The following is a 27638-nucleotide window of genomic DNA, read 5'->3' as shown; positions in this document are numbered from 1 at the left end:
GAGAGGGGGAGAGATACACACACACAGAGAGCAACAGAGAGGGTGGGAGATACAGAGAGGGGGAATAGATACAGAGACAGCGAGGGGGAGAGATACAATGACAAGGGTGAGATACAGAGAGGGGGGGAGAGATACAGAGAAAGTGAGGGGGAGAGATACAATGACAGGGGGAGCTACAGAGACAGAGAGGGCGGAGAAATACAGAGACAGAGAGCGGGGATAGATACAGAGACAGAGAGGGGGGAGAGATACAGAGACAGAGAGGGGGGAGAGATACAGAGACAGAGAGGGGGAGAGATACAGAGACAGAGAGGGGGGAGAGATACAGAGACAGAGAGGGGGAAGAGATACAGAGACAGAGAAGGGGGAGGAAAAGAGACTGAGAGGGGGGAGAGATACAGAGACAGATAGGGGGGAGAGATACAGAGTCAGAGAGGGGGAGAGATACAGAAATAGAGAGGGGGGAGAGATACAGAGACAGAGAGGGGGGGGGAGATACAAAGACAGAGAGGGGGTAGAGATACAGAGACAGAGGGGGAGAGATACAGAGACATAGAGGGGGGAGAGATACAGAGACAGAGAGGGGGGAGAGATACAGAGACAGAGAGGGGGGAGAGATACAGAGACAGAGAGGGGGGAGAGATACAGAGACAAAGAGGGGGGAGATACAGAGACAGAGAGGGGGGAGAGATACAGAGACAGAGAGGGGGGATGGATACAGAGACAGAGAGGGGGAGAGATACAGAGACAGAGAGGGGGGAGAGATACAGAGACAGAGAGGGGGAGAGATATAAAGACAGAGAGGGGGGAGAGATACAGAGACAGAGACGTGGGAGAGATACAGAGAGGGGGGAGAGATACAAAGACAGAGAGGGGGGAGAGATACAAAGACAGAGAGGGGGGAGAGATACAAAGACAGAGAGGGGGGAGAGATACAAAGACAGAGAGAGGGGAGAGATACAAAGACAGAGAGGGGGGATAGATACAAAGAACAGAGAGGGGGGAGAGATGCAAAGACAGAGATGGGGAGAGATACAAAGACAGAGAGGGGGAGAGATACAGAGACAGAGAGGGGGGGAGATACAAAGACAGAGAGGGGGATAGATACAAAGACAGAGAGGGGGGAGATACAAAGACAGAGAGAGGGGAGAGATACAGAGACAGAGAGGGGGGAGATACAAAGACAGAGAGGGGGGAGAGATACAGAGACAGAGAGGGGGGAGAGATACAAAGACAGAGAGGGGGAGAGATACAAAGACAGAGAGGGGGAGAGATACAAAGACAGAGAGAGGGGAGAGATACAAAGACAGAGAGGGGGGAGAGATACAAAGACAGAGAGGGGGAGAGATACAGACAAAGAAAGTGTTGGAAAATTTACATAGGGAAATCATGGTTTTGCCACTGCAAACTATTTTATCCCTGAATAGTTAAAACCCTGGCAAGGCACTAGGCAATAAGAAGTATGAGAAGCACACTAGTTGAAGCAAGCAAATCAATTTAATGGACAGATCCAAAAAACAAGTACATCCATAGTGTGAGAAGTGTATACTCCCGGTTAAAATTGCAGAGAAAAAAGTGGAAAAATAAGTGCAGGGCACCTAAACAAACGGCTTACGCGTTTCGGCCTAAGCCTTACTCAAAGCCTTCTAAAAAGTGCACCAAACTAGCATGCTATAAAAACTAGCCCACACACTGATTGGCCGCCAGACAAGTCTCCTTTCTAATAGCCGGCCAATCACTGAGGTGTAAACACACACACCTCCATTCCACACATACACCCCCCTCCCTACTACTGTCAAGTTACCTTTCAAAATACCTATATCGGCACTAGCGCTAGGTAATGTAAAAGACAGTGGGGCGTCCGTCCCCTTCTTTATTCATGTGCATCAAGTGGTGCCGCAGCACCGTAATGTGTCAATAAGCGGCATCAAAAAAACAGACAATCCGTAATTCACGGATTGAGATACACCCACTGTGATGCACATCCAATGAGAATTCAGAGCCAAACATCATATTGTAAAAGGGGCTGAGTGTTGACAGCGCTGTACGGCCATAGAGCCCAAATATATTCTTGCGCGTAAACACATCAACACAGCCCATACATTATGAGGTGACCCCGGACGGAGACCCCAGCCCTGAAAATCTATATACTCAAATAAATCACATGGGATATATGGGATAACATACAAGGAAACTATAATAAACCTGACTAAATGATAGATTGATAAGGGAACAGTAGACAGAAAATTGTATCCCCTTATATATTAGAAATGGAACCAGCAGTTAGTATAGCTTCCCTAAGACTTATCATAATGTTAAACACATCTGGATAGCCAACCTGCTGTTAGTATAGCTTCCCTAAGACTTATCATAATGTTAAACACATCTGGAAAGCCAAGGGCCCCCAAACAGGCAAATGGACCCATACAGCGATACAAAGAAATAAATAAAGAAATCAGGCAGGATAGGAAGGCTAGAGAGGGTTCCTAAACCGACCAAAAATTGATTAGGTCGAACTCGGAATTGAGGCCCCCTGGAAACCTAGTTTTTAATTTAAAAATCCAGAAGGCCTCCCTCTCTCCCAGTGTCAAGGTGCGATCAGTCAACCCCTTCCTAGGTATCACTCTGTCGATGAGAGTCCAGACAAAAGATTTGGACGACTTATGGTGCTCATCCACAAAGTGCCTTATGAGAGGGGTGGTTAGTGTCCCTATCCTGATATTGGACAGGTGTTCTTTTATACGTGTTCTGGCCTCCCTTGTAGTAAGCCCCACGTATTGTAAATTGCAAATGTTGCATGTGATGAGGTATATGACAAATGTGTGTCTGCAATTTAAGCAGTACTTGATTTTAAACGTCTCCCCTGTCGCAGAGGAGACAAAGGAATCTCCCACTGTCACCTTTTCACATGCAACACATGCATGATAGTGGCACCTGAAGGTACCCAAACAGGTAAGCCATGAAGAAGGAGCAGGGCCAATAGATCTTATTCTAGATGGTGCAATAGAATTCCCAATCGTTCTGTTCCTTCTGTAGGAGAACCTGACCCCCCGGTCAATCACATCAACAAGACCATCATCCGCTGTCAGCATCTTCAGATGCTTACCTACAATCTGGCAGATATCATGATACTGTCTAGAATATTCTGTTATGAAAGTGACCTTGGGGCCAGATCCGCCCAACAGAGGAGCCTTCTTTCGTTTGTTACCACTCGGGTCTAGCAGATTGGTCCGTGGGATTTTCCCCACAGCTTGTCTTGCTTTCAGGATAGTCCGCATGTTATACCCTCGCTCACTGAGTTTCAGAGTCAATTAATCTGCACTTGCCTCATATGCTGATGGCACGGAACAATTCCTTCTGAGGCGGATAAATTGACTCTTCGCCACCCCCCCCCCCCCGAAGACCCTTCGGGGGTGAAAGCTGGAGGCGTGAAGAAGTGAATTGCCCACAATGGGTTTATGGTATACCTCAGTGGCAATTTCTTTACCTGGAACCCCAATCAGGGTAATGTCTAGAAAATTCACACGGGAGACCTGTATCTCCACAGTGAACTCTATGCCCACAGTGTTCTTATTCAAATGTAGAATGAACTCCTCCAAACCGGGGTCAGACCCCCCCAAACAAACAGGAGGTCATCTATGTAGCGTCCAAACCACATGATCCCCCCCCCGGTGGGGATTCCCATCCCTAAAGACGTGGGACAGCTCCCACCAACCCATAAATAGGTTGGCATAGGAGGGGGCAAATTTAGCCCCCATAGCTGTCCCACGTCTCTATAGATAGAAATCCCCACCGAACTCAAAATAGTTGTGGGTCAAGAGAAATCTCGTTACCTCCACAACATAATCCACAAACTCAGAGTTCTCAGAACACCTGTTCATAAAAAACCGAATGGCTTCCAGACCCCTGTCGTGTGGAATGGAGGTATACAACGATTTTACATCCACAGTGAGCCATCTGTATTCCTCCTTCCACACGATTTGTTCTAGGAGATTAATTACATGTCTAGTGTCTGCCAAATGGCTCCACAGAGTGCTCACTATGGGCTGTAAGATATCGTCTAGCCATTCTGACATATGCTCCAATAAAGAGCTTATGCCGCTAACAATTGGCCTCCCCTGTACATTTGTAAGCGTCTTGTGAACTTTGGGTAGATGGTTAAAAGTTGCAATAACCGAGTTTGACACCAGCAAATAATTTTTGGTGTTGGAATCGATGAAACCAAATTCCACCCCATCATCCACAAGGGAGGCCAATTGTTTCTGGAAGGCTTTGGTGGGATCGCTCAGTAACTGGGTGTAGTCATCTTTATTGTGTAGCTGTCTTTCAGCCTCAGCCACAAAATCCTCTCTGTTCAGGATGACTACTGTCCCACCCTTATCAGCGGCCCTGACTACGATGCTTTCGTTTTGGCCTAGGCTCTCTATGGCTTTCTTTTGTCTGCTAGTCAGATTACTTCCTCTTCCTCTTAATGATCTGTAGTAAAGGCTAGACAGATCCTCCTCCACTCTCTTCTGGAATTTTTCAAGAAGACTGCCCCTGCACTGTAGGGGATAGAAAGTTGATTTTTCCCGAAAAGAGGGTAGTTTCACACTTTCCTGGCCAATAGGCCCCATGTCTTCTCCCAAAGATTCCAGAGTACCTACGTCACATATTTCCTGAAATTTTAGAGTATTGTCCCTTAATCCTCTTAATTTATCTTCCCTACACAGAATGTGATCATGGCTCTCATCATTCACTGCTGGGTGCATATTGAAAAAAAATTTCAGTGTTAGATCCCTTATAAGCTTATTCACATTAAGTAGGGTCTTGAAGAGGTTAAAGTCAGCTGTTGGCACAAATGTCAGACCCAGGCCTAAGACCCCCATCTCATGAGGGTCTGGGGAGTAATTCGATAGATTGATTATGTTCCGTATCCGTAGTTCCCCCTCCTCCTTCCTCTTCTCTGTGGGTACCTCCGTTGCTCCTGAAACTGGTATCCCGAATCTTGATTTTGTTTTCCTCCTCCCCCCCTTCTGTTTTTTTGTGGGGGATGGAAAAAACCTGTTCTAATCGTGACTGGTCACATTCCTCTCTCTCACTCCGGGCTGTTACTTCGGGGATGGGGTCATCCCTATAATTGGAATTTGCATTAAATGCTGACGTGGGAGTTTTCAGGATTGGTGCATTTGTTTTAGGTCGCACAACCTGTTCCTGGTCAACTCCTTCACCCCCTGATCCCGAGCCAGAGCCTTCGTCCCAGGACTCGCCCTCGCTCTCAGAGAAGTTCACTCTTCTGCCCCTGTTGCCTTTCTGTTTATTGGGGCCACGTCGATGATTTGGTCGGAAGGAGTTTCTATTTTGTTCCCTTCTGAAGAGTGTCATCTCTCTTCTATTCCAGATATAGACCCTATTCAGGTCATAATCCTGCTGGTCCCTTAAGTATTTGTTATGTTTCACCTGTAGGAGCAGGGTTTTGGCTTCTGCCACTACCTGCTGAAGGGTATTGTTGAACCTCAAGAAGTTCGATTCTTCACTTCTTGTGCCCAATTCCTTCTGTACTTCCTTGATCTTGCCTGCAGTCTCTTCAAGGCACTAGGCAGCCAATAAGGACTTGACCCCCTGGCTGGAATTTATTAGTCTGCATTCTGCAGAGACGTTATTGCTAAATAGCAAGCACAGACATTCACATAGGAAGCTTTATGCTGTGGGATTTAGCTCCATGTGCTAAACACTGCCTGTCCAGATGATATATGCAGTGTTTAGCACACAGAGCTAAATTGCACCACATAAAGCTTAGATTCCTCTGCTCTACCTCTCAATTCTAGCAATGCAGGAGGGAAGACTGTTGCTACTAAACTACTGAAGAGTGACTGGGGGAGGAAGCCAGTAACGTGTGTCTGCTTTTTTGCTACAGTCACTTAGGCTGCATCTGCCGAGTGCTGCCGACTGCTTGTTTTTCTTCCCTCTCCCACCTTGAAACTAAAGTTACAGTCTTACAGTAATGATAACTAACTGACCATGCAGTACTCAGGAACTTCCTAAACACAGATATCTATACATTATATACAGTGCGGTATATAATGCATAGATATCTGTGTTTAGGAAGTTTCTTAGTTCAGCGTTGGTCAGTTAGTTATAAAAAAAAACCAAGCAGTTGGCAGCACTCGGCAGATGCAGCCTAAGTGACAGCAGCCAGGCTCAAATGTATTTGATGTTGCCTGTTGTGCCATGTAGGGTTGTGTGTATACACACTGGGCCACCACCGGAAACAAACAAAGTGAACTAACTAAATATACATCACAGCAGAGCAGTCATATTAGTAAACATGGTGTGATCAGACCACTGTCCACATAAATAAAAAAAATACATAAGCCATTGGGGCATATTTATCAAGCTCCAATTGGAGCTTGATGCCCCGTGTTTCTGGCGAGCCTGCAGGCTCGCCAGAAACAGCAGTTATAAAGCAGCGGTCATAAAGACCGCTGCTCCATAACCTGTCTGCCTGCTCTGAGCAGGCAGGCGCACATCGCCGGAAATCAACCCGATCGAGTACGATTGGGTTGATTGACACCCCCCTGCTGGTGGCCGATTGGCCTGAGTCAGCAGGGGGCGGCATTGCACCAGCAGCTCTTGTGAGCTGCTGGTGCAATGCTGAATACGGCAAGCGTATTGCTCGCCGTATTCAGCGAGGGCTGGCGGACCTGATCCGCAGTGTCGGATCAGGTCCACCAGACCATGATAAATAGGGGCCTTTACCTCTACCTTTACCTTTTAGCGCGCAGACACTGTCTGGGGCATCACAGCAATAAATCAAGTAAACAGCATTGTCTGAGTCAGTGGTCAGGGCTAAGGTAACCGGCAGCCCACCGGGCACATGCCCGGTATGCCCTATGACCAGTCCAGGCCTGATTGCCTGTATTTTCGTATGCATGTGTTTTTCTATTAGGGTTATAAGTATTTTGATAAAAGCTTAAAACCTTTTAGTTAGCAAGAAAAAACTGAGACCTGTAGTACAAAAATCTTTACAGAACTACGCTGGGATTAGAGAGAAAATTTCATACACGCCCATGTTCAGCCCATTTTATGATAAAACAAAAATTACGCTTTGTATTTTGTACTTTTAATAAAATACGATTTTTGGTGAACAATTTTCATTAAGATTTTTGATGCACCTTAAAAATACAATTTTTCCCTGCTTGTTTTTGTGTGAATGGTTTAATGATACGTTTTCTATGATTTTTAAAATACAAACTGTATTGTGTACTTTTCTTACAAAATGCAGTATACGCCCCTCAGCGAGACATTCTGTTTTCAGGGTAAATAGTGGCTTTAGATTATTCCACCAGGGAACTAGAAGCACTGATGAGCATCTATACTATAATCATTTGTGTAACCCATCTGCTTCGGTCGCTAGTTGCACACGCATCCTCAAAGAAATGTTGGCTGCGCGATGCAGCCAAAAGAATGTTGACTGCGCATGCAGCCAAAAGAATCTACCTGGATATAGCTCCGCAGACGGATTCTTTCACCACCCTGCCATTTTTGGAATCCACCTGGATGCAGCGTAGGCAAACCCGAAGCCTTAAAAAAAAAAAAATTGCAACCGCACGCACAATAAAGTAATTAACCCTTAATCCGCATATTACATAATTAAAATGTTAACCCCTTAACCGTCAACCACCCACATTGCAATAAAGCTAATTAACCGATTAACCCATAAACCGCAAAACCTCCACATTGCAATAAACCTATTTAACTTATTAACTCTTAAACCCTTCAGCGAGACATCCTGTTTTCAGGGTAAATAGTGGCTTTAGATTATTCTAGAAGCACTAACGAGCATCTATACTATATTCATGTGTGTAACCCGTCCGTAGCCGTCACCAGTTGCGCACGCATCCTCAAAGAAATGTTGGCTGCACAATGCAGCCAAAAGAATGTTAGCTGCGCATGCAGCCAAAAGAATCCACCTGGATGCAGCTCAACTGATGGATTCTTTCACCTCCCTGCCATTTTCGAAATCCACCTGGATGCAGCGTAGGCAAACCCGAAGCCTTAAAAAAACAAAACCTTGCCACCGCATGTACAATATAACTAAAAAAACACGTAACGGCCTGCAAGAAATAAAAATAAAAACAGTTAACCACCCGCATGAAGTATAACAAAAAATAACCTCCCGCACGAAGTATTAACAAACACCTAAGCTGTCAACCCCCACATCACTGAACAATAAAGTAATTAACCCCTAATCCGCATATAACATAATTAAAATATTAACCCCTTAACAGTCAACCACCCACATCTCGATAAACCTAATTAACCAATTAACCCCTAAAACGCAAAACCTCCACATCGCAATAAACCTATTTAGCCTATTAACTCTTAAACCGCCAACCCCCCACATCGCAATAAACCTAATTAACGTTTTAACCCCTAAACTGTCAAACACCCACATCGCAATCAACCTAATTAACCTACTAACCTCTAAACCGCCAACCCCCCCACAACGCAAATAATTAATTTAATTACTAAGCACCCTAACCTAACACCCCCTAAATTAACCCCAATTACTATTAAAATGCAATTAAAATAAAAATAACATTAAATTACAAAAAATTAAAAAGTCTAAAATTACAGAAAAAATAAACAAAATTATAAAAAATAAATAAATAAACCTAATCCCTATGAAAATAAAAAAGCCCCCCAAAATAAAAACATCACCTAATCTAAGCTACCAATAGCCCTTAAACGGGCCTTTTGTAGGGCATTGCCCTAAGTTAAACAGCTCCTTTACCTCTAAAAAATACTAAGTCCCCCCTGACAGTAAAACACCCCCAACCACCAAACCCCCCCCCAAAAAAAAAGCCTAACACTAAAAAAAAACGAAACTACCCATTTCCCCTAAAGGGGCATTTGTATGGACATTTCCCTTAACAGGGCATTCAGCTCTTTTACTGCCCTTAAAAGGGCAATTAGCTCTTTTTCAATCACAAAAAAACCCTAATCTAAAAAAAAAACCACCCCAAAAATTAAAATAAAAAAGCCTAAACCTAAGCTCCAAATAGGTACTCACTGTTCCTGAAGTCTGGCGGAGAAGGTCTTCTTCCAGGCAGCTCCATCATCTTCTTTCTTCATCTGGAGTTAAGGCAGCATGGAGCGGAGGTGCGGAGCTGTGTTCCCAATGCCTGGATCCTCAGCGGCAGTCCTCAACTGCTGCAGTCCTCAGTGTCGTGGAGGCGCCTCTTCATGTCCGTCGCACACTGAAGATTGAATGCAAGGTACCCCATATTTATTGGGGTACCTTGCATTCCTATTGGCTGAAATTTTGAAATCAGCCAATAGCATGAGAGCCACTGAAATCTTATTGGCTGATTTGAACAGCCAATAGGTTTTCAGTAGCTCTATTCCTATTGGCTGATTTCAAAATGTCAGCCAATAGGAATGCAAGGTATCCTAAATTGATTGTGGTACCTTGCATTCAATCTTCAGTCTACGACAGACATTGGAGGAAGTAGAACCTCCATACCACCGAGGAACGCCTACGCTGCCGCCGAGGAACACCTACGCCACCGCTGAGAAACAACGCCATTGAGGACCGCCGCATCGGGAACACAGCTCCGCACCTCTGCTCTGCACCGCCTTCATTCCGGATAAAGATAGAAGATGATGGATCTGTCTGGAAGAAGACCTTCTCTGCCGGACTTCAGGAACAATGAGTACCTATTTGGGGCTTAGGTTTAGGCTTTTTTATTTAAATTTTTGGGGCGTTTTTTTTTAGATTAGGGTTTGTTTGGGCTTGAAAAGAGCATACCCATACAAGTTTTCCTTTAGGGGCAATGGGTAGTTTAATTTTTTTATAGTTTTATTTTTTTTTTATTTTGGGGGGTTTGGTGGGTGCGGTTTTTTACTGTTAGGGGGGATATAATTTTTTAAAGGTAAAAGAGATGTTTAACTGTGGGAATTGATCTAGAAAAAGGCCCTTTAAAGGTTTATTGGTAGTTTAGTATTAGATTAGGGGGTGCTTTTATTTTGGGTGGGATTTTTTATTTTTATAGGGGTATTAGATTAGGTTTAATTTTTATATTTTAGATACCTTTTGTTTATTTTTTTGTAAATTATTTTTTTTTCTTGTAATTTTAGCTTGGGGGTTGTAGTATTTAAATATGGACAGCCCTCTTTAGATCATCGGGCGATTGTTTCACCAGGACTGGAGTTTTAATGACAACATAGCCACTGCCCACATTGCCTCCTTCTCCTTACCAAGTCATAGCTATTTGCATCCTTCCGAGTTAGCAGTTCCTAAAGTGATAGTCTGCTGGGGACCTGGTTTTCTGCTGCACCACTACCATATTTCGTCTTCTTGGGTTCTAACTTTGAAGAAAAGAGACAAGTCAACAGTACAGTAAATAAAAGTCCCAAGCCTTCAGGTTATTAACTATTTACTAACTACCTAGTTAAAATAAATACAAACTTACCTGTGAAATAAAACCTAACCTGCCTTACACTAAAACCTACCATTACAAAAAATAATAAAAACCTACCATTAAAAAAATTAAAAAAACTATATATATTATATATATATATATATTATATTTTAGATACCTTTTGTTTATTTTTTTTGTAAATTATTTTTTTTTCTTGTAATTTTAGCTTGGGGGTTGTAGTATTTAAATATGGACAGCCCTCTTTAGATCATCGGGCGATTGTTTCACCAGGACTGGAGTTTTAATGACAACATAGCCACTGCCCACATTGCCTCCTTCTCCTTACCAAGTCATAGCTATTTGCATCCTTCCGAGTTAGCAGTTCCTAAAGTGATAGTCTGCTGGGGACCTGGTTTTCTGCTGCACCACTACCATATTTCGTCTTCTTGGGTTCTAACTTTGAAGAAAAGAGACAAGTCAACAGTACAGTAAATAAAAGTCCCAAGGCTTCAGGTTATTAACTATTTACTAACTACCTAGTTAAAATAAATACAAACTTACCTGTGAAATAAAACCTAACCTGCCTTACACTAAAACCTACCATTACAAAAAATAATAAAAACCTACCATTAAAAATTTTTTAAAAAAACTATATATATTATATATATATATATATATATATATTATATTTTAGATACCTTTTGTTTATTTTTTTTGTAAATTATTTTTTTTTCTTGTAATTTTAGCTTGGGGGTTGTAGTATTTAAATATGGACAGCCCTCTTTAGATCATCGGGCGATTGTTTCACCAGGACTGGAGTTTTAATGACAACATAGCCACTGCCCACATTGCCTCCTTCTCCTTACCAAGTCATAGCTATTTGCATCCTTCCGAGTTAGCAGTTCCTAAAGTGATAGTCTGCTGGGGACCTGGTTTTCTGCTGCACCACTACCATATTTCGTCTTCTTGGGTTCTAACTTTGAAGAAAAGAGACAAGTCAACAGTACAGTAAATAAAAGTCCCAAGCCTTCAGGTTATTAACTATTTACTAACTACCTAGTTAAAATAAATACAAACTTACCTGTGAAATAAAACCTAACCTGCCTTACACTAAAACCTACCATTACAAAAAATAATAAAAACCTACCATTAAAAAAATTAAAAAAACTATCATTACAAAAAAAATACTAAATTATCCAAAAAATAAAAATTAATCCTATTCTAACACCCTTAAAAAAACATACCAAAATAAAAAAAAAACTCTACTCTAGAATAAACTACCAAGGGCCCTTAAAAGGGCCTTTTGTAGGGCATTGCCCTGAGATAAACAGCTCTTTTGCAAAAAAAAAAACACCCCCTAAAAATATACATTACACAAAATAACAAACAAATCATCAAAAATAAAAAATAAATATTCCTATTCTAATACCCATAAAAAACACCCCAAAATAAAAAAACATAATCTAGAATAAAATACCAATGGCCCTTAAAAGAGCCTTTTGTAGGGCATTGCCCTAAAGATATCAGGCCTAACATTACAAACCCCCACCCCCCAAACCAAGAAAATAAAAAAAACTATCTAAAAAACCTAAGCTACCCATTGCCCTGAAAAGGACATTTGTATGGGCATTGCCCTTAAAAGGGCATTTAGCTCTTTTACTGCCCAGACCCTAAACTAAAAAATAAAATCCACCCAATAAACCCTTAAAAAAGCCTAACACTAACCCCCTGACGATCCACATACAGTTGTTGAAGTCCCGCTTGAAGGATCTTCCTTCAGTCGGCGAAGTCATCATCCATGCGGCAAGAAGTCTTCATCCAGGCAGCCTCTTCTATCTTCATCCAGCCGGTGAAGTCCTCATCCAAGCGGCAAGAAGTCTTCATCCAGGCAGCCTCTTCGATCTTCATCCAGCAGGTGTGGAGCGGGTCCATCCTGAAGACATCCGGCGTGGAGCATTCTCTTCATACGGTCGTCACCGTACACTGAATCTTCAATGCAAGGGACGAGATTCAAGATGGCGTCCCTTGCATCCCTATTAGCTGAAAATTTTTAATCAGCCAATAGAAATTAGGGCTGCTAAAATCCTATTGGCTGTTCAAATCAGCCAATAGGATTTAAGCAGCTCTCATTCTATTTGCTAATTCGAATTAGCCAATATAATGAGAGCCGCTTAAATCCTATTGGCTGATTTGAACAGCCAATAGGATTTTGAACACAGAGAAAGATGTGATAAATCACACCTAAGTAGCGCCAATCCTTGTAAATAATATAAAAAATAAAAAATATATAAAAAATAAACGTATAATAAAGGAGGTGTACTCAAATAATGAATATTGTACAACTATAAAAACTATATATATGTTCAAGTCCAATATGTGCAAAGAATGCACAAGAATCCGGCTGCTCCTCTAAGACAGGTGAATCCACAGACCTTGATTGTAAGCACAGAATCTAAAAAACAGAGGAGAGGAGCGCAGACTCAAATGCAGGGTATAAAAAGTTTTAATAAAAGTCACACAGACAAATGGCAACTCACAAGAAGTAAAAGTTAAAACAGCATATTGTGTATCATATACACAAGAAAACGTATCCCCTCGGCGGGTATGTCACCAGGACGGCTCCAGGAAAACAGAGGTGCTGCTGTATTCTCCCAAAAACACCAGAACCAGGCTGGTAGTGAATCGATTTAACAGTCCGTTTTCAAAATATAGTGTATAATACAAATGTACACTGAAAGGGTGACAAGCTAGCACTTACATATATCATAAAAACAAAGCGAACAGTTTAATTCAATTAAACAGATCCTCGGCGCTCATACCACACAGTTCCTAGCTGCAGACCCGGAACTAGGGCGGCCTCGCAGGATCGATTGGCTGAAAAAGTGGGCGGGGCTCTACGCGTTTCTTCCCAGCAACTTAGGGACTTTCTCAAGAGTGATAGACTCGGATACTGCAATGATCTTTAAAGGAGGTGTGTATTGACACTCCCACATATGCCACCAATAAGGAAAGGTAACCAGTGACTCACAGTGACATGAGATAATAGCATCATCAGAGTATCGTAACGAAGACATGTTGTTAAGATAATCTTGTATAATACAATATTGCAGATACAGGGGCAAATACAGAAAACACATACAATGCATAAATAGCAAAAAAAAAGTTACAATAATAAACAAGTATTGAATGATGATTAAGAAATATACTATTTTCTATAAAGAGACCAATAATGTAAGACCATACAAACATAGTAATAATGAACTTTTTCCTAAGAATATTAAAAAGAACATTCTTAAAAACAGGCTGACACTAAATGTGAGTCCTAATGACAAACTTAATAAATAAGACACACTGCGTAATAGAAAATCCAATGAATTAAAAAATACACGCAATACTAATAAATTATCTTATTAATAAAAATATATAAAAACCTTATACATGTAATTAATAAAAAATGGGATTTCCTATTGAATAATTTCATATATAGGATAAAAATAAAAATTCATAATTAAAAGCGAAATTTCAAACAATAATTAATGCTGAAGAAAACTAAAGAAAAGCTTGAAGATCAATCTCAATATGTAACCCATTAGGTTCCAAGCAGTTAAGAGTCTTGATCCAAAATGTCTCTCTCTTTCTGAGTCTCAATAACCTGTTTGTATCCCACACACAGGGTTTGACCCATTCTACAATTTTGACAGTGAGATCAGAGGGGTTTTGGTTATGATAAATCTTAAAGTAACGCGAGACGCTGTGGTTATCATAACCTGATTCTATATTTTTTATATGCTCCCTAATTCTATACTTAATTTTACGCTTCGTGCGCCCAATGTAAGTTAGCCCACATTTGCAGACTAACTGATAAACCACATATGTAGTGTGGCACGTGCACCTATCTTTACATGGGTATTCTTTAGTTCCATTATAATTTGAAAAATGAGTAGTATTATGATCTATCAAGGGACATAGTACACAGTCAGAAGTTTTGCAAGGATATAAACCATTTTTTCCCCCACACCATAGATAGATTTTTAAATGTTCTCAGGGATAACTTCTTGTCACAATTAATAGAGGAGCCAACTAGGAGTAAAGCTATATTGGATTTAGTGCTATCAAACAATACAGATATAATATCAAACATAGAAGTTAAAGAACATTTGGGTAACAGTGATCATAACATGGTCACATTTGAAATCTCTTTTCATATGCAGTGTCTTAAAGGTTTAACTAAGACTTTTAATTTCAAGAAAGCAAAATTCAACGATTTAAGGAAATCATTAAATAATATAAATTGGGACAATGTATTTTCTAATAAAAATACAGAGGATAAATGGATAATATTTAAAAATTTGTTAAATAAATATACATATCAATACATACCATATGGTTATAAAAATAAAAATAAAAAAACTAAGCCGTTATGGCTAAATAAAAATGTGTTAAGAGAAATTAGGAAAAAACGTAGGGCATTTAAATTATTAAAAGAAAATAGTACAGACTCAGCATACAATATTTATAAGGAATGTAACAAAGCATGCAAAAAAGCAATCAAATTAGCCAAAATTGAAAATGAAAAATTAATTGCCAAGGATTCTAAGTCTAACCCTAAAAGGTTCTTTAAGTACATAAATAGCAAAAAATCTAAGAAGGATAATATAGGTACATTAAAATGTGTGGAGGGTAGCATGATAAATAATGACAGGGAGAAGGCTGAGGTACTAAACCAGTTTTTTTCTTCAGTATACACAAGAGAGGAACCATTGAATGATACTTTGGAACAGAAAAGAACATGCCAGTCCATACCACTAACTGGGTCTTGTTTAGAGGATATCAGGAAAAAACTAAAAAATATTAAGGTAAATAAAACTCCAGGCCCAGATGGAATACACCCAAGGGTGTTAAGTGAACTTAGCACTGTTATAGACAAACCTTTACTCTTAATTTTTCAAGACTCATTATCCTCAGGATGGTACCCCAGGATTGGCGTAAAGCTGATGTGGTGCCACTCTTCAAAAAGGGAAGCAGGGATGATCCAGGAAGCTATAGACCAGTTAGTCTGACATCAATAGTGGGGAAGATATTTGAAGGGATTATAAGGGATTATATTGATGAGCATATTCGTGTAAACAAGATTATGAGTTCTAATCAGCATGGCTTTAGGAGAAATAGATTATGTCAAACTAATCTAATTAGATTCTGCGAGGAAGTAAGTAAAAATATAGATAAAGGGGAATCAGTTGATGTGATATACTTAGATTTTGCAAAGGCATTTGATACAGTGCCACATGAGAGATTAATGCACAAAATTAAGGGACTGGGAATAGCTGAAAATGTTAGCTCATGGATAAATAACTGGATAAAAGATAGGGAGCAACGAGTAGTAGTAAATGGATCATACTCAGATTGGACAAAGGTAATCAGTGGCGTCCCCCAGGGATCAGTACTGGGCCCTGTTCTTTTTAATATTTTTATAAATGACTTGGAGCAAGGATTAAATAGCGACATCTCTATTTTTGCAGATGATACTAAGTTAAGTAAGGTCATTAGGTCAGAGCAGGACAAACTCTCTTTACAAAGGGATTTGCTAAAATTAGAACTATGGGCAAGTGAATGGAAAATGAGATTTAATACGGAAAAATGTAAGGTTCTACATTTTGGAAGTAAAAATAAGCAGGCTACGTATTTTTTAAATGGGACAAGACACAGGGGGAAAGGGATTTGGGAGTAGTAATAGATAACAAGCTAAAGATGAGTGCACAATGCAGGGCAGCGGCTTCAAAGGCTAATAAGATACTAGCATGTATTAAAAGAGGCATTGATTCAAGGGAGGAAAGCATAATTCTGTCATTATATAAAGCCCTGATAAGACCTCACCTTGAGTTTGGAGTGCAGTTCTGGGGACCGATTGCTAAAAAAGATATTGCAGAACTAGAAAAAGTTCAGAGAAGTGCCACAAAGCTAATAAGGGGATTGGAGAAATTAACCTATGAGGAGAGGCTAGCCAAACTGGGTCTGTTCTCTTTAGAAAAAAGGCGCTTGAGAGGTGACATGATTACTTTATATAAATATATTCAAGGCCCATATAAAGAGATGGCAGAAGCTCTTTTTATTCCAAGAAAATTGTTTCTGACAAGAGGTCATAATTTAAGGTTGGAGGAAAGGAGATTTAATCTCCTGCAACGGAAACGTTTTTTCACTGTAAGAGCAATAAAATTGTGGAACTCATTACCAAAGGAGGTAGTGAATGCCAATACCATAGATACATTTAAAAATAGTCTGGATACATTTCTGTATATAAATAAAATTCATGGATATGATTGCTAGTATTAAATGGGTCACATTTTAATGGGGTTATTTAAGCTTAACTGGAGCTTTTTGTAAGTATTTTAGATTTGTATAGGTTGAACTCGATGGACTTCAGTCTTTTTTCAACCTTATCTACTATGTTACTATGTTACTATGTTACCAATTACTAATTGATCCGAAATTCTTTTTAGTATTTCTTAACTTAGTTGGGGCAATATAGTTCTTAATATCTTTACTTTTCTTAAAGATAACATTGGGTTTTTCCCCTAAAATCTGATTAAGAACAGAATCAAGCTTAAGAACCTTCCAATGCTTCTTTAAAATATTTTGAATCTTGAAATGCTGATTATTATTCTACTGAGTGACAAATTTAGGACAGTTTTTTCTATCTTTGTGGAATTTATTATTACGATTATGGGTATTGTTTATAAGGGAAGCTCTATCCATCATGTCCACCCTTTTCTTACTGTCTTCTAACAGCTTAATATTATAACCCTTCTCTTTGAATTTGTCCATAAGAATATTAGACTCCTCATTAAAATCATCTATTTTTGTGCAATTACGCCTGATTCTTTGAAACTGGCCTAGGGGGATGTTTTGTTTCCACTGTCTAAGGTGTCCACTTCTAATGTTTAAAAGACTATTTCTATCCGTTGGTTTTCGAAAAATTCTAACAGCCACTGTGTTAGTGAGTTCATCATGGTATAAGGTCAAATCTAAAAAAGCTATGGATTCAGACGATTTCTCCATGGTAAATTTCAAATTGTATATGTTATTATTCATATATTCCAGAAAATCTGAAATAAAACTCTCAGGGCCTTGCCAAATCATGATGATGTCATTGATGTAGCAATGATATTTGATAATATTAAGATTAAAAGGATTATTATTCCAAACTAAACTCTCCTCAAAATGAGACATATATACATTTGCGTACGATGGGGCAAATGTAGTCCCCATCACAGTACCCTGATGTTGTCTATAATAGTTACCCTCAAATAAAAAATAATTATGGCTCAAAATAAAAAATATCCCATCAACTATAAATTATATTTGTTTTTCTGCAAATTTGTTTTTACCCAATATGTCTTCAATTACAGAAACCCTTTTAGTATGAGGGATGCTCGTGTACAACGATGATACATCACAAGTAATCCAAATATAATTATGTCCCCACGGAAAACCTTCAAATTTATTAATCACGTCAATTGTATCTCTGAGATAGGCCCTCGTAGATGTAACAACAGGTTGCAAAAAGAAGTCAATGTATTTAGATAGGTTGCCTATCCCAGAGATAATAGGTCTACCAGGAGGATTGTGTAAATCCTTGTGGACCTTGGGTAGGTGGTAAAAACATGATATTTTAGGTGCCACTTCATAAAGGTAATTGTATTCATTCAGATTCAAAATACCATTAAATTTTGCTGCTGACAAAAATTCAAATAATTATTTTTTGTATTTGTCTGTGGGATTAAATGTTAGTTTAGTATAGGTGGTTGAATCAGATAATAATCTATCAGCTTCTTTCAAGTAGTCCCTTTTATTTTGGACGACAATCCCTCCCCCCTTATCCGCTGATCGAAAAACAACATCAGTGCATTCACTTAATTTTTTTAAGGCAGTTCTCTCCTCTTTAGACAAATTGTCTCTTATATGTGAACACCTAGACAGAGGATTTTTAGAAAGAGAGTCTAAATCTTGACATACTAATTTATTAAAAATCTTTATGTATTCTGATTGTGTATGCTGAGGATAGAAGATGGATTTTCTCTTCAGATTACAGTGTTTTATAGGGAAATCCTCATCCTCCTCATATATTGATAAATCTAGACAGTCAGAATGTTCAGATGCTGTGTCCAAAAGTACTAGATCAGTATTGTCATTCAGAGTGGTTAAAACATCTAAAGTTTCTGAATCCTCATTATTAAATAAGGTTTAGGATAGGGGTGGATAGTCTGTCTGTTTAAAAAAGTACCTTTTTAATGTGAGATTACGGATAAATCTCTGAAAATCTATATATAGATTAAAATAATTAGGGCCACTAGTGGGTGCAAAAATGTATACATTTGGCTAATAATTCAAGCTCATGTTGGTCAAAATTTCTGTCAGATAAATTAAATATCAATTTAACTCCCTCTTCTAACTCCAATTTTCTCTGTTTCTTTTTTCTCTGTTTGAGTACCCCTCTAGTTCCTCTTTACCATGGAGAAATCGTCTGAATCCATAGCTTTTTTAGATTTGACCTTATACCATGATGAACTCACTAACACAGTGGCTGTTAGAATTTTTCGAAAACCAACGGATAGAAATAGTCTTTTAAACATTAGAAGTGGACACCTTAGACAGTGGAAACAAAACATCCCCATAGGCCAGTTTCAAAGAATCAGGCGTAATTGCACAAAAATAGATGATTTTAATGAGGAGTCTTATATTCTTATGGACAAATTCAAAGAGAAGGGTTATAATATTAAGCTGTTAGAAGACAGTAAGAAAAGGGTGGACATGATGGATAGAGCTTCCCTTATAAACAATACCCATAATCGTAATAATAAATTCCACAAAGATAGAAAAAACTGTCCTAAATTTGTCACTCAGTACAATAATCAACACTTCAAGATTCAAAATATTTTAAAGAAGCTTTTGAAGGTTCTTAAGATTGATCCTGTTCTTAATCAGATTTTAGGGGAAAAACCCAATGTTATCTTTAAGAAAAGTAAAGATATTAAGAACTATATTGCCCCAACTAAGTTAAGAAATATTAAAAAGAATTTCGGATCAATTAGTAATTGGTGTGGCGGGAAAAATTGTTTATATCCTTGCAAAACTTCTGACTGTGTACTATGTCCCTTGATAGATCATAATACTACTCATTTTTCAAATTATAATGGAACTAAAGAATACCCATGGAAAGATAGGTGCACGTGCCACACTACATATGTGGTTTATCAGTTGGTCTGCAAATGTGGGCTAACTTACATTGGGTGCACGAAGCGTAAAATTAAGTATAGAATTAGGGAGCATATAAAAAATATAGAATCAGGTTATGATAACCACAGCGTCTCGCGTTACTTTAAGATTTATCATAACCAAAACCCCTCTGATCTCACTGTCAAAATTGTAGAATGGGTCAAACCCTGTGTGTGGAATACAAACAGGTTATTGAGACTCAGAAAGAGAGAGACATTTTGGATCAAGACATAAATTTGTGAAAAACTATGTTGGTTCTAGATTATTTATGCAACAAACCCCAGACTAAGAAATCTCATCACAAAGTTGATCTGACTTTACTTACGGTAGATGCCGAGAAGGTGTTTGACTCTATACAGTGGAACACCTGTTTACCTCTTTGGAAGGTTTTGGTTTGATAGAGCACTTTCAAGATTTTGTGAAAATTATCTATCAGAATCCATTCTCTGCCATTATATTTAATGGGGATTTATCTGACAGATTAACCCTAAAGAGAGGTACACGCAAGGTATGTACCTTGTCCCCACTATTATTTAACTTGTCACTTGAACTACTGACAGCTTTGTTGAGAAAAGAGCTGAAGGGAATAATGCTTGGAGGCAAGCAACTGGTCTTATCTTTATATGCAGACGATATTCTTTTGCTCTTAAGTAACTTGGTACAGAGCATCCAACAGCTATTACAAATCATTGAGATGTATAGCTCTTTCTCAGGTTCAAAATAAATTTAGAAAAATCCAAATTACTCTGTATTATTGAACCAGTTCATAGAGTTGATCATCCTTCTAAAGAAGTAGGGCACATTAAATATCTGCGTACACTTTTAAAAATGCATCACACTGGCATGAATTACATTTCCCCAAATTTTTGAAGTTTGCAAAAAGAAACTTAACAACTGGTTTGGCCACCCCTTGACGTTATCAGCACGTATTTCATTAATTAAAATTATACTATTACCTAATTTATTATATCTACTTCCAAATGTAGCTCTACTCATGACAAGAAAAGATAGTTTATTCCCCAGTTTATGTTCCCATTTCATAAGGCAAGGAAATAAGGCACGCATTTCCCTGCAAAAACTATCCTTCTCTAAGGAAAATGGAGGCCTAGCTTTTCCAAATATCAGTTACTACAATCTTGCCATGTTATGTAAGTTTGCTGCTGACTGGATTACTGAAAAAGGAATATGTTTCCTTTTTCAGTATTGAATCCAGCCTGATCGCTCCTTTCACTCTGACAGCTGTGTTGCATTTTCCTCTAAACAAATTACCAGTAATGATGTTGCAAACTTAAAATTTTCTGTTTGCGAACGGCGAACGCAAACTTCTGCAAATGTTCGCAAACCGCCATTGACTTCAATAGGCAGGCGAATTTTAAAACCCACAGGGACTCTTTCTGGCCACAATAGTGATGGAAAAGTTGTTTCAAGGGTACTAACACCTGGACTGTGACATGCCGGAGGGGGATCCATGGCAAAACTCACACGTAATATTACATAGTTAATGCAGAGTCTAGTTTTAATACATAAAGGTCATAAATCACCTAACATTCCTAAATTGTTTGTAATAACGTCCTTTAAAACATCAGGTATGATGTTGTATCGATCAGGTAGTGTAAGGGTTACGCCCTCTTCACATTGACAGACCAAACACCCCGTTTAACGCACCGCAAACAACCGCAAACAGTCCATTTGCACAACTGCAAACTCCCCATTTGTACAAGGTTGGATACCAAGCTAGCCATGTCCCGTTCCTTGTCCTCACTGATGTCATCGAAGGTCTCTTCCTCCACCCAGCCACGTATAACACCAAGGGTCCCCGAAAGGTGACAACAAGCCCCCTGGGACGCCTGCTGTGTTTGGTCTTCCACCTCCTCAAAGCCACCTTCCTCCTCTGACTCCTCTTCTTCAGACTCCTCTCTCTCCGTTGCCTCTCTCTGCGTTATTATAAAGTGTGTTAAGTAGTACTATTCCTATCAGTTTAATCCCTGTTCCGTCCCCTATCAGGGGACGTGTATATGGCATGGATTTTAGGAACCGGGAGATGGAAAAAGATGCTTGGTCGGTCCTCCTACTTCAAATTTGGGGAAGTGGGCCCAGTAAAAGCTGTGAGCCTAACACAAAAAATCAGACTGATGTTTCACAGTCCAAAAAGTTTTTTTTTTTTTAAAATGTACAATTACACTACTATTAAACAAGATATGAGTGGTGGCACTGGGCAAGTGGGCACAGTATACGCTGTGAGCCTGACACAAAAAAGCAGACTGATGTTTCACAGGTTTTTTTTTTAAATTTACACTACTGTTACACCAGATATGAGTGGTGGCACGGGGCAAGTGGGCACAGTATATGCTGTGAGCCTGGCACACACGCTGGCAGACAGGCAACTGCAATTAGATTACACAAGCAGACTGATGTTTCACAGTCAAAAAAGTTTTTTTTTTTTAAATTTACACTATTGTTACACCAGATATGAGTGGTGGCACTGGGCAAGTGGGCACAGTATATGCTGTGAGCCTGGCACACACGCTGGCAGGCGGGCAACTGCAATTAGATTACACTAGCAGACTGATGTTTCACAGTCGAAAAAGTTATTTTTTTAAAATTTACCCTACTGTTACACCAGATATGAGTGGTGGCACTGGGCAAGTGGGCCTGGCACACATGCTGGCAGGCAGGCAACTGCAATTAGATTACACAAGCAGACTGATGTTTCACAGTCAAAAAAGTTTTTTTTTTTTTAAATTTACACTACTGTTACACCAGATATGAGTGGTGGTACTGGGCAAGTGGGCCTCGCACACACGCTGGCAGGCAGGCAACTGCAATTAGATTACACTAGCAGACTGATGTTTCACAGTCAAAAAAGTTTTTTTTTTTAAATTTACACTACTGTTACAACAGATATGAGTGGTGGCACTGGGCAAGTAGGCACAGTATACGCTGTGAGCCTGGCACACACGCTGGCAGGCAACTGCAATTAGATTACACTAGCAGACTGATGTTTCACAGTCAAACATTTTTTTTTTTTTAAATTTACATTACTGTTACACCAGATATGAGTGGTGGCACTGGGCAAGTGGGCCTGGCACACACACTGGAAGGCAGGCAACTGCAATTAGATTACACAAGCAGACTGATGTTTCACAGTCAAAAAAGTTGTTGTTTTTTAAATTTACACTACTGTTACACCAGATATGAGTGGTGGCACTGGGCAAGTGAGCCTGGCACACACACTGGCAGGCAGGCAACTGCAATTAGATTACACTAGCAGACTGATGTTTCACAGTCAAAAAAGTTTTTTTTTTTTAAATTTACACTACTGTTACACCAAATATGAGTGGTGGCTCTGGGAAAGTGGCTTGGCAGGCAGGCAACTGCAATTAGATTACACAGGAAAAAAATAAATAAAAAAAATGATGTTCTAGCCCTAAAAAGGGCTTTTTGGGGTGCTGTCCTTACAGCAGAGATCAGATGAGTCCTTCAGGACTGTAGTGGACACTGAATACACTAGCCTAGCTATCAATTTCCCTATAAAATCACCAGCAGCTACACTGTCCCTCCTCTCACTAACAATGCAGCTTCTGAATGAATCTAAAATGGTTGCTGTCCAGGAGCTGGGAGGGTCTGGGAGGGAGGGTCTGCTGCTGATTGGCTGGAATGTCTCTGCAGACTGTGCAATACAGGGTCAAAGTTTACTCAATGATGACGAATAAGGGGCAGATCGAACATTGCATATGTTTGCCTGCCGCGGCGAACGCGAACATGCTATGTTCGCTGGGAACTATTTGTCGGCGAACTATTCGCGACATCACTAATTACCAGCAATAGTATCACAAATATCAACTCTAAAGCATATAATTATTGCATGACAGAAATTCTGTTCAGAAATTTAAAGTAATTACTGTAAATTTCTTCCCATCATGGGTAGACCTGATTTCAAAAATAGGAAAGGCTGCCCTAGCATTAAAATTCAAAAAATCCTTTATTTTTCTTTGAAGCTAACAAAGTGTATGACAAGGAGTGAACGTCTGATGCGTTTCACGCCCCCTAGTGGCGTTTCATCAGAGACAACAGGTGTTCCTAACCATGGCCCTCTTATACTGGGTAATGGTAAATGCATATTTAACCCCTTAATGTCAAATAACTAAACATTAAAAGTGTATGTATATTAACATAAAATATGCTACAGTACAAATTGTCATTTGACCATTGTGTTACAGAATCATATGAAAATAACAAAATTTTAATTTAATTTAATTTAAATGTAGTTGATCTAAACTTAATAACATAAACTAGTCAGCATCTAAAAATTAGTTATTGTTATTGCACCTTTGGGCAATCATTAATATGTGTGACTAGATATATTATACAAAATAGCTAATTTCCCATTTAAGATTGAGTCCATCAGGAATTCTAGTTTTAAGTTTATAAATCCAATACAATTCTTTCCTGTCTAGGATCTTATAACTATTTCCACCTCTTAAATGGACATTAGCTATATCAATAATTTTAACCTTGAATTTTCCTTCATTAGTAAAATGTATTAAATTAAAATGTCTAGCCACCGTGGAGTCTTTGCAATAGTTTTTACATGTTCTCTCACTCTTACATTGACCTCCCTGGTCGTTTTCTCTACGTATTGGATTTTGCAAAACCTGCATTCCTATAAGTATACTGCAAACTTTGTTTTGCAGTTGGCGTAAAAAGTTATATTATATTCTTGCTCATCCACGGTAGATTTAAAACTAGTGGAAATGTCAATCAAATTACAAATCAGACATGTTCTTGCTCCACATCTGAAACATCCTTGTTTCCTTAGCCAATTATCTCTCCTAATGGTCTCACCACTTGTGACCATACTGGGAGCTAGCTTGGAAGCCAAAGTTTCTGACTTCTTTGACACAAATTCACAAAACACTCTGATTTCCCACCTGGACTCACACAAGGAGTCTTTAATTTGTGGGCGATTTAAGGGATTAAAACCCCCAGGGGATTTTTGTCTAAATTGATCTTTTTCTTTGAAAGCTTTTCAGGACTTAATTCTGGAATTTGATATTCCTAGATCAAATCTCTAATTAGAGAGGTAGGACCCGTTTCGACCCCTGTGGAATTTGACAAGGCAATTTTGGATTATGATAAGGGTTCCTTCTCTATTTCTGGTTTATATAAAATACTTGTTAGAGTTGGGGGGAGGGTCCACGTTGAAGTCCTGTTGCAAAAATGGGAGGCTCTATTTACTGATTTCTCTAAAGATATCATTACCCAAAGTTTTTCTCTCATATATCAGGCTTCAGTGTTAACCACGTGGAGAGAATCACAGTTCAAGTTAGTGAATAAGTTATATATTATGCCCTATAGAATAACCAAATGGTATGGCAAGAAAGAGGTCTGTAGTAGATGTAGTGCAGGACATGCATATATTCTGCACTGTTTGTGGTTTTGCCCTAAGATTTTACAATTCTGGTATAAAATGACCTTCTGGTTAAACAGTCCTCCTGATGAATATCATGTTTTTTTTCTTTTTAGTTATCCAGTTTTCACTCCTAACCATAGTTTATAAATACAGTAATACTAGTGGGAACTAATATGATTTTAAAAGATTGGAAAGGTAGACACGGGCCGAAATTTACAAAATTTTTAAAAATGACATATAATCAATAATTTTGGAACTCCTATGCCAGGTGAGAGACATGGTGGCGGTGTTGGAATTTTACTATCCCCCTCCTGCTCCTATAAGCACTTGCATCCTCATCCATCTCTCTCCTTCTCCTCCTTTGAAGTCCACTGCATCCGCATTTTCTCCCCCTCAAGGTGGCAGTTATCTATCGCCCCCCTGGACCAACCTCCCAATTCCTCAACAACTTTGCTGCCTGGCTCTCTCACTTTCTCTCTACAAATACACCTGCTCTAATACTAGGGGACTTCAACATCCCCATTGATAACCCATCTGCCCCTGCTGCCTCTAAACTTCTCTCACTCACAAACTCTATTAGTCTCTCACAATCCACCCTATTCCCTACTCACCGCGACGAACACTCTCTTGATCTGGTATTCTCCTCTTCTGATGTCACCTGTCGCCCATTTCCCATCTCAGACCACCATCTGCTCACCTATAATCTCAATGTACATGCTAAAACTATTTCTCCCCCCCGCCTCTGCACATGTAGAAATCTGCACACTGTGGATCCTCTTCAACTTTCTAACCTTATTCAAAAACGCCTTACCCTGCCCTGCCCTTGCAACAAACCACTATAACAATACTCTCTCCTCTGCATTCGACACCCTTACTCCTCCACAAATATGCAAATCCTCACATCGGCAGCTCCAGCCCTGGCACTCTCAGCAAACACGCTATCTACAAAAATGCTTCTGTGCTGCTGAATGTGCCTGGAAGAAATCCCGCTCTGAACCCGATTTCCTACACTATAAGTTAATTCTTTATTCTTACTCCTCTGCCGTTCACTTAGCCAATTAAAACTACTTCTCTTCTCTCATATCTTCTCACTCCTCAAACCCTAAATGTCTCTTCTCCATTTTCAACACTCTCCTCTATCCACCGGCACCACCCCCTTCATCTGCTTTAGTGCTCAAGACTTGGCAGACTACTTTTTCAACAAAACACTTACCATCCAAAGTAACATCCCACCACAAGACTGCAACCTTCCATCTCCACCCCCGGTCACCCCCTCCACTACTCTCAGTACCTTCCCCCCAACCACTGAGAATTAAGTGAATTCCCTAATATCTTCCTCACACTACCTGCCCACTTAACCCTATCCCTTCACATCTAATACCTTCTCTGTCTTCAACCGGTTCATTTCCATCATCCTTCAAACATGCAAAGTCACCCCCATCCTCTTAAAACCCTTCCTCGATCCCAACACTCCTGCAAACTACTGCCCCATATCACTGCTTCCGCTAGCTTCAAAAGTCCTGGAAAATCTAGTTTTCAATTGCTTAACCCATTTTCTATCCTCCAACTCATTGCTTGACCCCCTGCAATCTGGCTTCCGTACCCAACACTCAACTAAAACTGCTCTCACCAAGGTTACTAAGGATCTTCTTTCTGCTAAAAACAACGGCCACTATTCTATACTTATCTTACTTGACCTGTCTGCTGCCTTTGACACTGTTGACCATCCCCTCCTCCTACGGACTCTCAGCTCCCTTGGGCTGTGTGATATTGCCCTCTCCTGGATCCACTCTTATCTCTCTAATAGGTCCTTTTCTTTCTCATTTGCTGGTGACTCCTCCGCTCTGTTGCCTCTGTCTGTTGGAGTACCTCAAGGTTCTGTTCTAGGCCCTCTACTCTTCTCTATTTATACTTCCTCACTGGGTAAACTTATCAATAGCTATGGCTTCAACTATCACCTCTATGCTGATGATACTCAGATCTACCTATCCACCACTGCACTCTCTCCTTCTGTCCTTTACCACATCAGCGACTGCTTATCTGGCATTTCTTCCTGGATGGCCTCTCACCACCTAAAAATCAAAATATCCAAGACTGAGCTTCTTCTAATCCCCCCATGTAATTCTACTCCAGTTTCTAACTTTACTATCACTGTTGGTGACACCACTATCTCCCCATCACCCCAAGTCCACTGCCTAGGAGTTATACTTGACTCCAATCTGTCCTTTATACCCCACATCCAATCACTCTCTTTATCCTGTCCCAACCATCTATTCAATCTACTAAAAAGCTAATCCATTCCCTAGTAATTTCCCGACTTGACTACTGTAACAAACTACTAACTGGCCTTCCTCTCTCCCACCTCTCCCCCCTTCAATCCATCCTAAATGCCTCTGCTAGGCTAATCAACCTCTCCTGAAGCTCTGTATCCGCTGCACCCCTCTGTGAGTCCCTTCACTAGCTCCCCATTCACAGCAGAATTAAATTCAAAATTCTCACTCTGACCTACAAAGCACTTACCAATGCAGCCCCCCCCCACCTGTCCT

The sequence above is a fragment of the Bombina bombina genome, chromosome 6 (assembly GCF_027579735.1).
Source record: "Bombina bombina isolate aBomBom1 chromosome 6, aBomBom1.pri, whole genome shotgun sequence".
Taxonomy (NCBI): Eukaryota; Metazoa; Chordata; class Amphibia; order Anura; family Bombinatoridae; genus Bombina; species Bombina bombina.
This window is presented reverse-complemented; position numbering follows the sequence as displayed.